General features: G+C 43.3%; 1 protein-coding gene across 1 annotated transcript in view; it reads right to left on the bottom strand.

Annotated features, from left to right (window-relative positions):
- Window positions 1-15,343, bottom strand: part of TRIO (trio Rho guanine nucleotide exchange factor) — a 796,191-nt gene that overhangs the window by 597,554 nt on the left and 183,294 nt on the right.

Here is a 15,343-nt window from a genome sequence, read left to right on the forward strand (position 1 = left end):
AAAGAGAGATGAGAGCAATGCGCTCCCCATACCCAGAGGCTTGCATCTGTCGTAATAACCTGCAGGTGCTCGGGATTCCAGGAATCATCAGATGGTCTGGACATTCCCACCACTGTAGGGACTGATTTACCCATAAAGGATTTGTAATTATTTCCTCTAATGAGTCCTGACTTCTGTTCCAACACCCTAGCAACCATTGTTGGAGTATCTGCGCATGAAACTGTGCCCATTCTACCGCCAGGATGCATGTGTTAACGTTCCCAGCAGCTTCATAGCCTCCCTGATTGTGCACTCTGAATGGCTTTTGAATTTTGACTCTTTCAGGATTATGCCGGTCATCTTCTGGGCCGGAAGAAAGGTTTTCTGGAGAGTGGAATCCAGACGGACCCCTAAAAAGGTTAAACTTTGGGATGGACAGGGGTTTGATTTTTTCCAATTTATTACCCAGCCTGTTTGATAAAATGTCTAACACGTTAGAAACAGATTGCTTTCTAGCTCTTCTTTTGAGCTTCCTAAGATTAGGAGATCGTCCAGGTAGGGAATTATTAAGATGTTCCACCTCCTTAAGTGAGCCACTACTTCTATCATTACTTTGGCAAACACCCTCGAAGCTGAGGTGATTCAAAAGGGGAGGACTTGGAACCAAAGTGATGCAGCTCTTTCCCCAGGAAGACTGCTATGTGGAGGAATTTTTTAGCTTTCTCGCATCCCGGAATATGGTAATACGCATCTTTCAAATCTATTGATGCTAAATAGTCTCCTTCTTTTAACAGGCTTATGGTGGATCTTATGGATTCCATCTTGAATTTCTCGTATTTTATGAATCTGTTCAAGCGCTTCAAGTTTATTATCAGATGGAATCCCCCATCTGGCTTTTTTACCAAAAAACTGTTGAAGAATAACCCTTTTTTTGCTGTAGGGGAGAGACCGAGACAATAGCTTTTGGAGCTAACAAATTCATAATACCTTCTTTAGTTTTTCCTGTAGAAGTGCTGATTTTTTAATTGGGGTTACTCTGAAGACGTTTATGGGTGGAGGAAGACTAAAGGAGATATCGTAACCCCTTGGGTTCACTGTAATTTCTTCCCATTCTTTTATGAAGAATCTTAGTCTTCCTCTTACCTGAAGCCTGGCGTCATTGTTTGGAAGTTTCCGCATTTTTGGGGTTGAACAAGAACTCTCTGCTACCACTATTCTGGCTTTTCCCCCTGGACCACTGACTGAAAGGAACTTCCTTTTTTAACTCTCCGAAAGGTATATTTCCTTTTATTTGTTTCTCGCGGGAAAGATTTTTTTTACAATCGGACGCCTTTTCAAGAATACTTTCCTGGCCAAACATCAGATTTCCATGAAAGGGCAAACTACATAGCTTCATCTTGGAAAAGAGGTCACCTGTCCAATATTTTAACCAAAGTGCCCGTCTGGCCACGACCGCTAACCCCGTAGTTCTTGCCGCTATCCTAACCGACTCTGCAGTGGAATCAGACAAGAAGTCGACTGCTTTTAAAAAAAAAAAAAAAAGAGGGAAAGAGTCTTTAAAGAAGTCATAAGGAGAACCTTCTTTTATAAGGGATTAGAACTGCAATAACCATCTTTTAAGGGATCTAGCAACGGACGTGGCGGCTAGATTTGGTTTGAACAGGGCTGCAGCAGACACCGAGGTTTTTTTCTAGACCTGAGTCTACTTTCTTATCCATGGGGTCTTTTAGGGACCCAATATCCTCAAAGGGAAGGACATTTGCACCTTTAACCAAATATTATAGTGACACATCTACTTTTGGGAATGAAGTTAATAAGGCCTCATCCTGTTCACTAAAGGGAAGGCAACGTCTAATAGTTTTTGGGATGAATAACTTCTTATCTGGAGTCTTCCATTCCCTTTTTATTAATTCATGCATGTTTTTGTGGACTTGAAAAACTTTTTCCTTTGTTCCAGCCCACTAAGCATCTGATCCTGGACAGACCTATGGACTCATCGAAAAGATCCATGGTCGCCTTGACCGTTTTGATTTAATTCTTTTGTATCCAAAAACATTTGAATTCAGTATCAGATCCAGAAATATCAACAGAGTCAAGACTTTCTGTATCTGAGGACGAGAAACTAGAGTCAACCATTTTAGGTTCCCTATGTTTTGAGGTAGTTGGATCGGGAATAGCCATAGGATTTTCAGATAGGGCAGCACGCATCTCCTCTCTGATTACATCCCTTGAATCTTCTCTGATAGAAGGAACCAGGTCCTTGGCCATATTAGTAGTACATTTCTTGCAGAGTGTTTTACTGTGTGTATCAGGCAATTTTACCGAACATACACTGCTCAAAAAAATAAAGGGAACACAAAAATAACACATCCTAGATCTGAATTAAATATTCTTCTGAAATACTTAGTTTTTTATATAGTTGAAGGTGCCGACAACAAAATCACACAAAAATAAAAAAATGGAAATCAAATTTTTCAACATACGGAGGTCTGGATTTGGAGTCCCACTCAAAATTAAAGTGGAAAAACACACTACAGGCTGATCCAACTTTGATGTAATGTCCTTAAAACAAGTCAAAATAAGGCTCAGTAGTGTGTGTGGCCTCCACGTGCCTGTATGACCTCCCTACAACGCCTGTGCATGCTCCTGATGAGGTGGCGGACGTTCTCCTGAGAGATCTCCTCCCAGACATGGACTAAAGCATCTGCTAACTCCTGGACAGTCTGTGGTGCAAGGTGACGTTGGTGGATAGAGCGAGACATGATGTCCCAGATGTGCTCAATTGGATTCAGGTCTGGGGAACGGGCGTGCCAGTCCATAGCATCAATGCCTTCGTCTTGCAGGAACTGCTGACACACTTCAGCCACATAAGGTTTGCATTGTCTTGCATTAGGAGGAACCCAGGGCCAACCGCACCAGCATATGGTCTCGCAAGGGGTCTGAGGATCTCATCTCGGTACCTAATGGCAGTCAGGCTACCTCTGGCGAGCACATGGAGGGCTGTGCGGCCCTCCAAAGAAATGCCACCCCACACCATTACTGACCCAATGCCAAACCGGTCATGCTGGAGGATGTTGCAGGCAGCAGAACGTTCTCCACGGCGTCTCCAGACTCTGTCACGTCTGTCACATGTGCTCAGTGTGAACCTGCTTTCATCTGTGAAGAGCACAGGGCGCCAGTGGCGAACTTTCCAATCTTGATGTTCTCTGGCAAATGCCAAACGTCCTGCACGGTGTTGGGCTGTAAGCACAACCCCCACCTGTGGACGTCGGGCCCTCATATCACCCTCATGGAGTCTGTTTCTGACCGTTTGAGCAGACACATGCACATTTGTGGCCTGCTGGAGTTCATTTTGCAGGGCTCTGGCAGTGCTCCTCCTGTTCCTCCTTGCACAAAGGCGGAAGTAGCGGTCCTGCTGCTAGGTTGTTGCCCTCCTACGGCCTCCTCCACGTCTCCTTATGTACTGGCCTGTCTCCTGGTAGCACCTCCATGCTCTGGACACTACGCTGACAGACACAGCAAACCTTCTTGCCACAGCTCGCATTGATGTGCCATCCTGGATAAGCTGCACTACCTGAGCCACTTGTGTGGGTTGTAGACTCAGTCTCATGCTACCACTAGAGTGAAAGCACCGCCAGCATTCAAAAGTGACCAAAACATCAGCCAGGAAGCATAGGAACTGAGAAGTGGTCTGTGGGCACCACCTGCAGAACCAGTACTTTATTGGGGGGGTCTTGCTAATTGCCTATAATTTCCACCTGTTGTCTATCCCATTTGCACAACAGCATGTGAAATTGATTGTCACTCAGTGTTGCTTCCTAAGTGGACAGTTTGATTTCACAGAAGTGTGATTGACTTGGAGTTACATTGTGTTGTTTAAGTGCTCCCTTTATTTTTTTGAGCAGTGTATAACACTCTACCTAATTTTAGGGCTAGATTTAGCTCTCTGAGCCCCATCCTTATCACTCTGCATGCATACAGGAAGAGAAAAGACAGAGGTACAAGGGGGTTAGCATAAGTAAATATATACAGCATTCCCCCCCCCCCCCCCCCCAGTGGAAATAACTTACAATAGTAGGCCCCAGAGACTGCTCCATCTGGCTTGCTCTCTGGCCTCTTAACCTCTGACCCCTTTAAATACCTACCTGCAGACCTCAGATCAGAGGGCAACATCTGCCTTGATCCTGAGCGCCAATTTTAGCTCTGCCCCCTCAGCGTGCGTTACGCAAGCAGGAAGTACCTGCTGGAGCGCAAATGGACCGCATCCACTTCCGGTGACATCATCGCAAGTGCCGAAAGTATCGGGTTGCGATGAGGTGCTCTCACATGACCGGAAGAACTCTCCTGTCCGCACATGGACCTCCACACCCGGCGCGCAGAGCGGGAGGTAAGGAGCAGTGTCTCCCATAGACTTACCAGCACCTCAAAACCAAACTATGGCACAGGTGCTGCCTGCTTCCCTCATGTGGAAAGGCATCCAAATTTTAATCCAGCCGCCTCTGCCTGCCTTACACTGAGGAGTAGCCAGAGGAGGGTAAATTTATTCTTCCTGTCCCTACCTGGTTGGAGGCAGGTCATCTCATGGTATGCTGTCATGAAGGATGTAAAGGAAAATGAAATATTTGAGGCTAAAACTACATATAGTTGAAATACACTGCTCAAAAAAATAAAGGGAACACTTAAACAACACAATGTAACTCCAAGTCAATCACACTTCTGTGAAATCAAACTGTCCACTTAGGAAGCAACACTGAGTGACAATCAATTTCACATGCTGTTGTGAAAATGGGATAGACAACAGGTGAAAATTATAGGCAATTAGCAAGACACCCCCAATAAAGAAGTGGTTCTGCAGGTGGTGATCACAGACCACTTCTCAGTTCCTATGCTTCCTGGCTGATGTTTTGGTCACTTTTGAATGCTGGCGGTGCTTTCACTCTAGTGGTAGCATGAGACAGAGTCTACAACCCACACAAGTGGCTCAGGTAGTGCAGCTTATCCAGGATGGCACATCAATGCGAGCTGTGGCAAGAAGGTTTGCTGTGTCTGTCAGCGTAGTGTCCAGAGCATGGAGGCGCTACCAGGAGACAGGCCAGTACATCAGGAGACGTGGAGGAGGCCATAGGAGGGCAACAACCCAGCAGCAGGACCGCTACCTCCGCCTTTGTGCAAGGAGGAACAGCAGAAGCACTGCCAGAGCCCTGCAAAATGACCTCCAGCAGGCCACAAATGTGCATGTGTCTGCTCAAACCGTCAGAAACAGACTCCATGAGGGTGATATGAGGGCCTGACGTCCACAGGTGGGGGTTGTGCTTACAGCCCAACACCGTGCAGGACGTTTGGCATTTGCCAGAGAACACCAAGATTGCCAAATTCGCCACAGGCGCCCTGTGCTCTTCACAGATGAAAGCAGGTTCACACTGAGCACATGTGACAGATGTGACAGACGTGACAGAGTCTGGAGACGCCGTGGAGAACGTTCTGCTGCCTGCAACATCCTCCAGCATGACCGGTTTGGCATTGGGTCAGTAATGGTGTGGGGTGGCATTTCTTTGGAGGGCCGCACAGCCCTCCATGTGCTCGCCAGAGGTAGCCTGACTGCCATTAGGTACCGAGATGAGATCCTCAGACCCCTTGTGAGACCATATGCTGGTGCGGTTGGCCCTGGGTTCCTCCTAATGCAAGACAATGCTAGACCTCATGTGGCTGAAGTGTGTCAGCAGTTCCTGCAAGACGAAGGCATTGATGCTATGGACTGTCCCGCCCGTTCCCCAGACCTGAATCCAAATGAGCACATCTGGGACATCATGTCTCGCTCTATCCACCAACGTCACGTTGCACCACAGACTGTCCAGGAGTTGGCAGATGCTTTAGTCCAGGTCTGGGAGGAGATCCCTCAGGAGACTGTCCGTCACCTCATCAGGAGCATGCACAGGCGTTGTAGGGAGGTCATACAGCAAAGTGGAGGCCACACACTACTGAGCCTCATTTTGACTTGTTTTAAGGACATCAAAGTCGGATCAGCCTGTAGTGTGTTTTTCCACTTTAATTTTGAGTGTGACTCCAAATCCAGACCTCCATGGGTTGAAAAATTTGATTTCCATTTTACATTTTTGTGTGATTTTGTTGTCAGCACATTTAACTATGTAAAGAACAAAGTATTTCAGAAGAATATTTAATTAATTCAGATCTAGGATGTGTTATTTTTGTGTTCCCTTAATTTTTTTGAGCAGTATACAATGTTATTTTTCATTTCAAGGCCCAATTTTAAAAAATTCTATTAAACACCTGTGTGGTTCCAGCCAACCACTATAACCCTATGTGAATTCCTTGGAGGGTTTAGCTTCTGAAATGGAGTAACTTGTTCAGGATTTACTTTGAACTGGTGCCTCAGTGACACGGCAACAAGAACCGTTCCAGCTAAATCTGCCCTTCAAAGCCAATTGGCACTCCAACCCTTCTGAGCCCTGCTGTGTGCCCATACAGCAGTTTACGACCACATATGGGGTGTTGTCTTATTCAGTAGAAAATGGCTAACACATTGTGGGCTGCTTTTTCTCCTGTTACTTCTTGTGAAAATAAAAACATTTTTGCTAAAGAAAAATTTTATTAGAAAAAAAAAAATACCACTTTCATTTTCACGGCCAACTGTTTCTAAATTCTATGAAGCACCTGTGGGGTTAAAGCATTCACTACACTTATCAAATTCCATGAGGAGTTTAGTTTCCAAAATGGCGTCAATTTTGGGGATTTTCATTGTAGGGTTACCTCAGGGTCTCTTTAAATGCGATATGGCACCTAAAGCCATTCCAGAAAAATCTGCCCTCCAAAAGCCATATAGCGCTCATTCCCTTCTGAGCCTGTGTGCCCATACAGCAGTTTACGGCCACAAATGGCATGCTGCTGTAAACTGCAGATTCAGGGTAATCAATATTTAGGTTTGTTCCGCTGTTAACCCCTGCTAAAAATAAATTTAATTAGAAAATCTCCAAAAAAAAGTTTTTAAATTTCAACAACATTTTGCGTTAATTCCTCTGTTAACAAAGCTTCTGAAATTAGTTTTGAATTATTTGAGGGGTTTAAAATTCTAAAATGGGGTGATTTGTGGGTAGTTTCTATTATGTAAGCCCCTGACAGTCACTCCAGAACTGAACTGGTTCTTAAAAAATAAATTTACTGTCTAAGGTTAAAAAGCTTCTATCATTCTAAAATGACATTTACAAAATTATGCCAACATAAAGTAGACATATGGTAAATGTTAATTAATAACTACTTTGTGAGGTATCACTATCTGACATTTACAAAATGATAACATAACATATGGTGAATGATAATTAACAATTATTTTGTCAAGTATATGTCTTTAAAGCAGAGAAATTCAAATTTAGAAAATTGATAGTTTCAAAACTTCCTTTAAGTTTTACCTTTTATTTATAAAACAATAATCAACCCAAACTACTTTATGATGTATCACTGACATATACAAAATGACAACAAAGTAGACATACAGTGAATGATAGTGATACCTGACAAAACAGTTAATTATCTGTCTGAAAAGCAGAGAAATTCTAATTTAGAAAATTGTTATTTTTTCCAAATTTTCTCTTTAAATTTTTTACTTTTTTATAAATAAAGGGAAACATATGAACTAAATTTTACCATGAACCTAAAGTATGATGGGTCATAAAAAAAAAAAAAAGTCTCAAAATCGCTTGGATACATAAAAGCGTTCCAAAGTTATTACCACATAAAGTAACATGTCAAATTTGCAAAATTAGGCTGTCAAGAAAGTTAAAATTGGCTGGGACTAAAGGGACTAAAATAAATGTAGAAAAAGTGTGTCTTTTACCCTTTTACCCACAAAAAAAAAAATATACATATACCTATGTGAATAAAAAAAATAAATTATAAATAAAAAAATGCTTAAATTCACTTTAAAATTGAATTTGTCATTAGAAAACTATTCTTTAACCACCTCCGGACCGCCTAACGCAGATTCGCGTTCCGGAGGTGGCAGCCCTGCGCAGAGTCACGCATATACGCGTCATCTCGCGCGAGCCGAGACTTCCTGTGAACGCGCCCACACAGGCGCGCGCGCTCACAGGAACGGAAGGTAAGAGAGTTGATCTCCAGCCTGCCAGCGGCGATCGTTCGCTGGCAGGCTGGAGATGTGTTTTTTTTAACCCCTAACAGGTATATTAGACGCTGTTTTGATAACAGCGTCTAATATACCTGCTACCTGGTCCTCTGGTGGTCCCCTTTGTTTGGATCGACCACCAGAGGACACAGGTAGCTCAGTAAAGTACCACCAAGCACCACTACACTACACTACACCCCCCCCCCCCCGTCACTTATTAACCCCTTATTAGCCCCTGATCACCCCATATAGACTCACTGATCACCCCCCTGTCATTGATCAACCCCCTGTAAAGCTCCATTTAGATGTCCGCATGATTTTTACGGATCCACTGATACATGGATCGGATCCGCAAAACGCATACGGACGTCTGAATGAAGCCTTACAGGGGCGTGATCAATGACTGTGGTTATCACCCCATATAGACTCCCTGATCACCCCCCTGTCATTGATTACACCCCTGTCATTGATCAACCCCCTGTAAAGCTCCATTCAGATGTCCGCATGATTTTTACGGATCCACTGATAGATGGATCGGATCCGCAAAACGCATACGGACGTCTGAATTAAGCCTTACAGGGGCGTGATCAAAGACTGTGGTTATCACCCCATATAGACTCCCTGATCACCCCCCTGTCATTGATTACACCCCTGTCATTGATCAACCCCCTGTAAAGCTCCATTCAGATGTCCGCATGATTTTTACGGATCCACTGATAGATGGATCGGATCCGCAAAACACATACAGGCGTCTCCCTGGAGCCTTCCAGGGGGGGTGATCACCCCATTCAGACTCCCTGATCACCCCCCTGTCATTGATCACCCCCCCCCTGTCATTGATCACCCCCCCCCTGTCATGCTGCATTCAGATGTCCGTATGATTTTTACGGATCCACAGATACATGGATCGGATCCGCAAAACACATACGGACATCTGAATGGAGCCTTACAGGGGGGTGATCAATGACAGGGGGGTGATCACCCCATATAGACTCTCTGATCACCCCCCTGTCATTGATCACTCTCTGTAAGGCTCCATTCAGACATTTTTTTGGCCCAAGTTAGCGGAATTATTTATTTTTTTTCTTACAAAGTCTCATATTCCACTAACTTGTGTCAAAAAATAAAATCTCACATGAACTCACCATACCCCTCACGGAATCCAAATGCGTAAAATTTTTTAGACATTTATATTCCAGACTTCTTCTCACGCTTTAGGGCCCCTAGAATGCCAGGGCAGTATAAATACCCCACATGTGACCCCATTTCGGAAAGAAGACACCCCCAGGTATTCCGTGAGGGGCATATTGAGTCCATGAAAGATTGAAATTTTTGTCCCAAGTAAGCGGAACGGGAGACTTTGTGAGAAAAAAATAAAAAAAAAATCAATTTCCGCTAACTTGTGCCAAAAAAAAAAAAATTCTATGAACTCGCCATGCCCCTCATTGAATACCTTGGGGTGTCTTCTTTCCAAAATGGGGTTACATGTGGGGTATTTATACTGCCCTGGCATTCTAGGGGCCCCAAAGCGTGAGAAGAAGTCTGGTATCCAAATGTCTAAAAATGCCCTCCTAAATGGAATTTGGGCACCTTTGCTCATCTAGGCTGCAAAAAAGTGTCACACATCTGGTATCGCCGTAATCGGGAGAAGTTGGGGAATGTGTTTTGGGGTGTCATTTTACATATACCCATGCTGGGTGAGAGAAATATCTTGGTCAAATGCCAACTTTGTATAAAAAAATGGGAAAAGTTGTCTTTTGCCAAGATATTTCTCTCACCCAGCATGGGTATATGTAAAATGACACCCCAAAACACATTCCCCAACTTCTCCTGAATACGGCGATACCACATGTGTGACACTTTTTTGCAGCCTAGGTGGGCAAAGGGGCCCATATTCCAAAGAGCACTTTTAGGATTTCACAGGTCATTTACCTACTTACCACACATTAGGGCCCCTGGAAAATGCCAGGGCAGTATAACTATCCCACAAGTGACCCCATTTTGGAAAGAAGACACCCCAAGGTATTCCGTGAGGGGCATGGCGAGTTCCTAGAATTTTTTATTTTTTGTCACAAGTTAGTGGAAAATGATGATTTTATTTTATTTTTTTCCATACAAAGTCTCATATTCCACTAACTTGTGACAAAAAATAAAAACTTCCATGAACTCACTATGCCCATCAGCGAATACCTTGGGGTCTCTTCTTTCCAAAATGTGGTCACTTGTGGGGTAGTTATACTGCCCTGGCATTCTAGGGGCCCAAATGTGTAGTAAGGAGTTTGAAATCAAATTCTGTAAAAAATGACCAGTGAAATCCGAAAGGTGCTTTTTGGAATATGGGCCCCTTTGCCCACCTAGGCTGCAAAAAAGTGTCACACATCTGGTATTGCCGTACTCAGGAGAAGTTGGGGAATGTGTTTTGGGGTGTCATTTTACATATACCCATGCTGGGTGAGAGAAATATCTTGGTCAAATGCCAACTTTGTATAAAAAAATGGGAAAAGTTGTCTTTTGCCAAGATATTTCTCTCACCCAGCATGGGTATATGTAAAATGACACCCCAAAACACATTCCCCAACTTCTCCTGAATACGGCGATACCACATGTGTGACACTTTTTTGCAGCCTAGGTGGGCAAAGGGGCCCATATTCCAAAGAGCACCTTTAGGATTTCACAGGTCATTTACCTATTTACCACACATTAGGGCCCCTGGAAAATGGCAGGGCAGTATAACTACCCCACAAGTGACCCCATTTTGGAAAGAAGACACCCCAAGGTATTCCGTGAGGGGCATGGCGAGTTTCTAGAATTTTTTTTTTTTTGTCACAAGTTAGTGGAAAATGATGATTTTTTTTTTTTTTTTTCATACAAAGTCTCATATTCCACTAACTTGTGACAAAAAATAAAAACTTCCATGAACTCACTATGCCCATCAGCGAATACCTTGGGGTCTCTTCTTTCCAAAATGGGGTCACTTGTGGGGTAGTTATACTGCCCTGGCATTCTAGGGGCCCAAATGTGTGGTAAGGAGTTTGAAATCAAATTCTGTAAAAAATGACCAGTGAAATCCGAAAGGTGCTCTTTGGAATATGGGCCCCTTTGCCCACCTAGGCTGCAAAAAAGTGTCACACATCTGGTATCGCCGTACTCAGGAGAAGTTGGGGAATGTGTTTTGGGGTGTCATTTTACATATACCCATGCTGGGTGAGAGAAATATCTTGGCAAAAGACAACTTTTCCCATTTTTTTATACAAAGTTGGCATTTGACCAAGATATTTCTCTCACCCAGCATGGGTATATGTAAAATGACACCCCAAAACACATTCCCCAACTTCTCCTGAGTACGGCAATACCAGATGTGTGACACTTTTTTGCAGCCTAGGTGGGCAAAGGGGCCCATATTCCAAAAAGCACCTTCCGGATTTCACTGGTCATTTTTTACAGAATTTGATTTCAAACTCCTTACCACACATTTGGGCCCCTAGAATGCCAGGGCAGTATAACTACCCCACAAGTGACCCCATTTTGGAAAGAAGAGACCCCAAGGTATTCGCTGATGGGCATAGTGAGTTCATGGAAGTTTTTATTTTTTGTCACAAGTTGGTGGAATATGAGACTTTGTATGGAAAAAAATAAAATAAAATCATCATTTTCCACCAACTTGTGACAAAAAATAAAAAATTCTAGGAACTCGCCATGCCCCTCACGAAATACCTTGGGGTGTCTTCTTTCCAAAATGGGGTCACTTGTGGGATAGTTATACTGCCCTGGCATTTTCCAGGGGCCCTAATGTGTGGTAAGTAGGTAAATGACCTGTGAAATCCTAAAAGTGCTCTTTGGAATATGGGCCCCTTTGCCCATCTAGGCTGCAAAAAAGTGTCACACATGTGGTATCGCCGTATTCAGGAGAAGTTGGGGAATGTGTTTTGGGGTGTCATTTTACATATACCCATGCTGGGTGAGAGAAATATCTTGGCAAAAGACAACTTTTCCCATTTTTTTATACAAAGTTGGCATTTGACCAAGATATTTATCTCACCCAGCATGGGTATATGTAAAAAGACACCCCAAAACACATTCCCCAACTTCTACTGAATACGGAGATACCAGATGTGTGACACTTTTTTGCAGCCTAGGTGGGCAAAGGGGCCCATATTCCAAAGAGCACCTTTCGGATTTCACTGGTCATTTTTTACAGAATTTGATTTCAAACTCCTTACCACACATTTGGGCCCCTAGAATGCCAGGGCAGTATAACTACCCCACAAGTGACCCCATTTTGGAAAGAAGAGACCCCAAGGTATTTCGTGATGGGCATAGTGAGTTCATAGAACTTTTTATTTTTTGTCACAAGTTAGTGGAATATGAGACTTTGTAAGAAAAAAAAAAAAAATCATCATTTTCCGCTAACTTGTGACAAAAAATAAAAAGTTCTATGAACTCACTATGCCCATCAGCGAATACCTTAGGGTGTGTACTTTCCGAAATGGGGTCATTTGTGGGGTGTTTTTACTGTCTGGGCATTGTAGGACCTCAGGAAACATGACAGGTGCTCAGAAAGTCAGAGCTGCTTCAAAAAGCGGAAATTCACATTTTTGTACCATAGTTTGTAAACGCTATAACTTTTACCCAAACCATTTTTTTTTTTACCCAAACATTTTTTTTTTTTATCAAAGACATGTAGAACAATAAATTTAGAGCAAAATTTATATATGGATGTCGTTTTTTTTGCAAAATTTTACAACTGAAAGTGAAAAATGTCATTTTTTTGCAAAAAAATCGTTAAATTTCGATTAATAACAAGAAAAGTAAAAATGTCAGCAGCAATGAAATACCACCAAATGAAAGCTCTATTAGTGAGAAGAAAAGGAGGTAAAATTCATTTGGGTGGTAAGTTGCATGACCGAGCAATAAACGGTGAAAGTAGTGTAGGTCAGAAGTGTAAAAAGTGGCCTGGTCTTTCAGGGTGTTTAAGCACTGGGGGCTGAGGTGGTTAAGATCAAGCTATGTCAAACATTTTAAAGGGAAACTGTCACATAGGTCCTTTTTAAATAGAGAGAAACTTTCATGGGTCCAAGCATCATAAACGAAGTAGCAAGATACTTAGGGCATAGTGCAGGGATCTAACTGCACTTACTATTTTTTCTGGGCGCCGCTCCATTTGCCCGCTGTGGCCACCGTTGTGTTCTCCCGCCTGGTATGCTAATATTAGCATCAGAACAATGAGGAGGAGACTGAGTCTTTCTCCGTTGGCGTCCTTCTCACTGGCTGTGATGCTCTTCACTGCGATTGGACAGCGCTACAGCCAGGGAAAAGGAGACGCCCACAGAGAGACTCAGTCTCCTCCTCCTTGTTCCGATGCTAAAATTAGCATACCAGGCGGGAGATAAAGGGGGTCACAGCGGGAGAATGGAACGGCGCCCAGAAAAAATAGTAAGTGCTGTTAGATTCCTGCACTATGCCCTATATATCCTGATAGTTTATAATGTTTGGACCCATGAAAGGTCCTCTTTAAGCCTGGGCAATGCTATGTACTGTGCTTAAAGGGAACCGGTCATCGACTTTATGCTGCCCATACTAACGGCAACATAAAGTAGAGACAGGCGAGTTGATTTCAGCGGTCTGTCATTTACAAGTTAAAAGTAAGTGGTTGCCGAGAACCAACTTCACAATCATTGCAGACTAGGTCTGGAAAAGAGTCAGGGCCACCTGAGAAGAGTCGTAGTTATTCATGAATTCTTGCTCTCCCTGCCCACCTGCCTAGTTTTCTCCCTTTCTCTCTAGGAGAGAACTGCCAATAGTAGGCAGGGAGAGCAGAAGATATATAAATAACCATGACTCTTCTCAGGTAGATTTCACTCTTTTCAAGGCCTGTGCTACAATCATTAAGATGCTGGTTCTCGGCAACCACTTACTTTTAGCTCATGAGTGACACACCGCTAAAATCTGCATTTCTGTCACAAATTTATGCTGCCCTCAGTCATTGTTTACAACCCAAAATTCCAGGTTGTGGCCATAGATGAGCTGCAGTCACAACACTTCCCATAGTGCTGTGTGCAGTAAGATCGGACAAAAATGTAAAGGCAGACTACATCCTTCCCTGGGCCAAAAAACTCATTTGCTGCCTCTTCCTAACGTTTCTTCCCAGACAGCCTAGATATAAGAAGCAGTGGACTCCAGCCTACCCTGCTGGTAGATCAAGATGACATGGCTCTGACATCACAACCATTCTGACAGAGGGCATCAAAGGAGGCCTGGTCATGACATCAGAGGAAATTCAGTCTCCTCAAAGTGCACAGACATATCTCAGAGGCAAAAAAAAGTAGCGCAAGTGGATCAGTAAGTTGCAAAGCCTTTACATAATCAAAAATATACTTTTGTTAGTATTATCCTTAATTTAGAACTCCAGAAATCTGTTTGATCGGTGTGCTAATGAGGCCTCAAAGTGCTCAATGGTGCATGAATAATGTTCAAGTGCCCAAGTCTGCCTCTTTATTTGATCCCTGTACCTCCCCTTGCACCATCCAGCTAGCCTCCTCCTCTGCGGCATCATGATCAGCATAGAACTCCTCCTGCCTGGTCACAAACGTCACATGCACATTAAGTACCATGAATTTCATGCCCACAGCAGGATAGTCAATGCACAAGCGCAGAGAGTTTCCTGTTCTATGCTTGTGAGAGACTTCACCAAGGGACACAATGACCAAGCGGTAAGTGTTTCATGCCCAGTGGGACACTTTGAGGCCTCATTAGCATACCAGTCAAACTGTGATTTCTGGAGTTCTAAACTAATTATAAGGTTGTTTTCACATGAGCGAGTTGTACACTCCGGACTCAGGCGTGAGTATAAGACCGCTCCCGTCCTGAACTCCCAGCACTGCCGGGGTCACATAGCATTAAAATAAATTTATGATTCTATGTAACCCTTTAAGGTCTGGAATGTATTGGATAACAATGACATAATGCTGTCACTGCTATGCGATCCCGGCAATGCTAGAAGTTCAGGATTGGTGCGGTCTTATACTCACGCCCGAGTCCGGAGTGTACAACTCGCTCGTGTGAAAGTGGCCTAACTCAAAAAAAATGCATGTTTTCATTTATGTTAAGTAGCTCTACATAGCAATGTCATTGTTAAATTGAGTCAAACTAGATAGATTATTTTCCAAAAAATTTTGATGATTCCGTTTTGTTTTTTTTTTGTTTTTTTTTAGGGGGTTGGGTGGTGTT

The sequence above is a fragment of the Bufo bufo genome, chromosome 5 (assembly GCF_905171765.1).
Source record: "Bufo bufo chromosome 5, aBufBuf1.1, whole genome shotgun sequence".
Taxonomy (NCBI): Eukaryota; Metazoa; Chordata; class Amphibia; order Anura; family Bufonidae; genus Bufo; species Bufo bufo.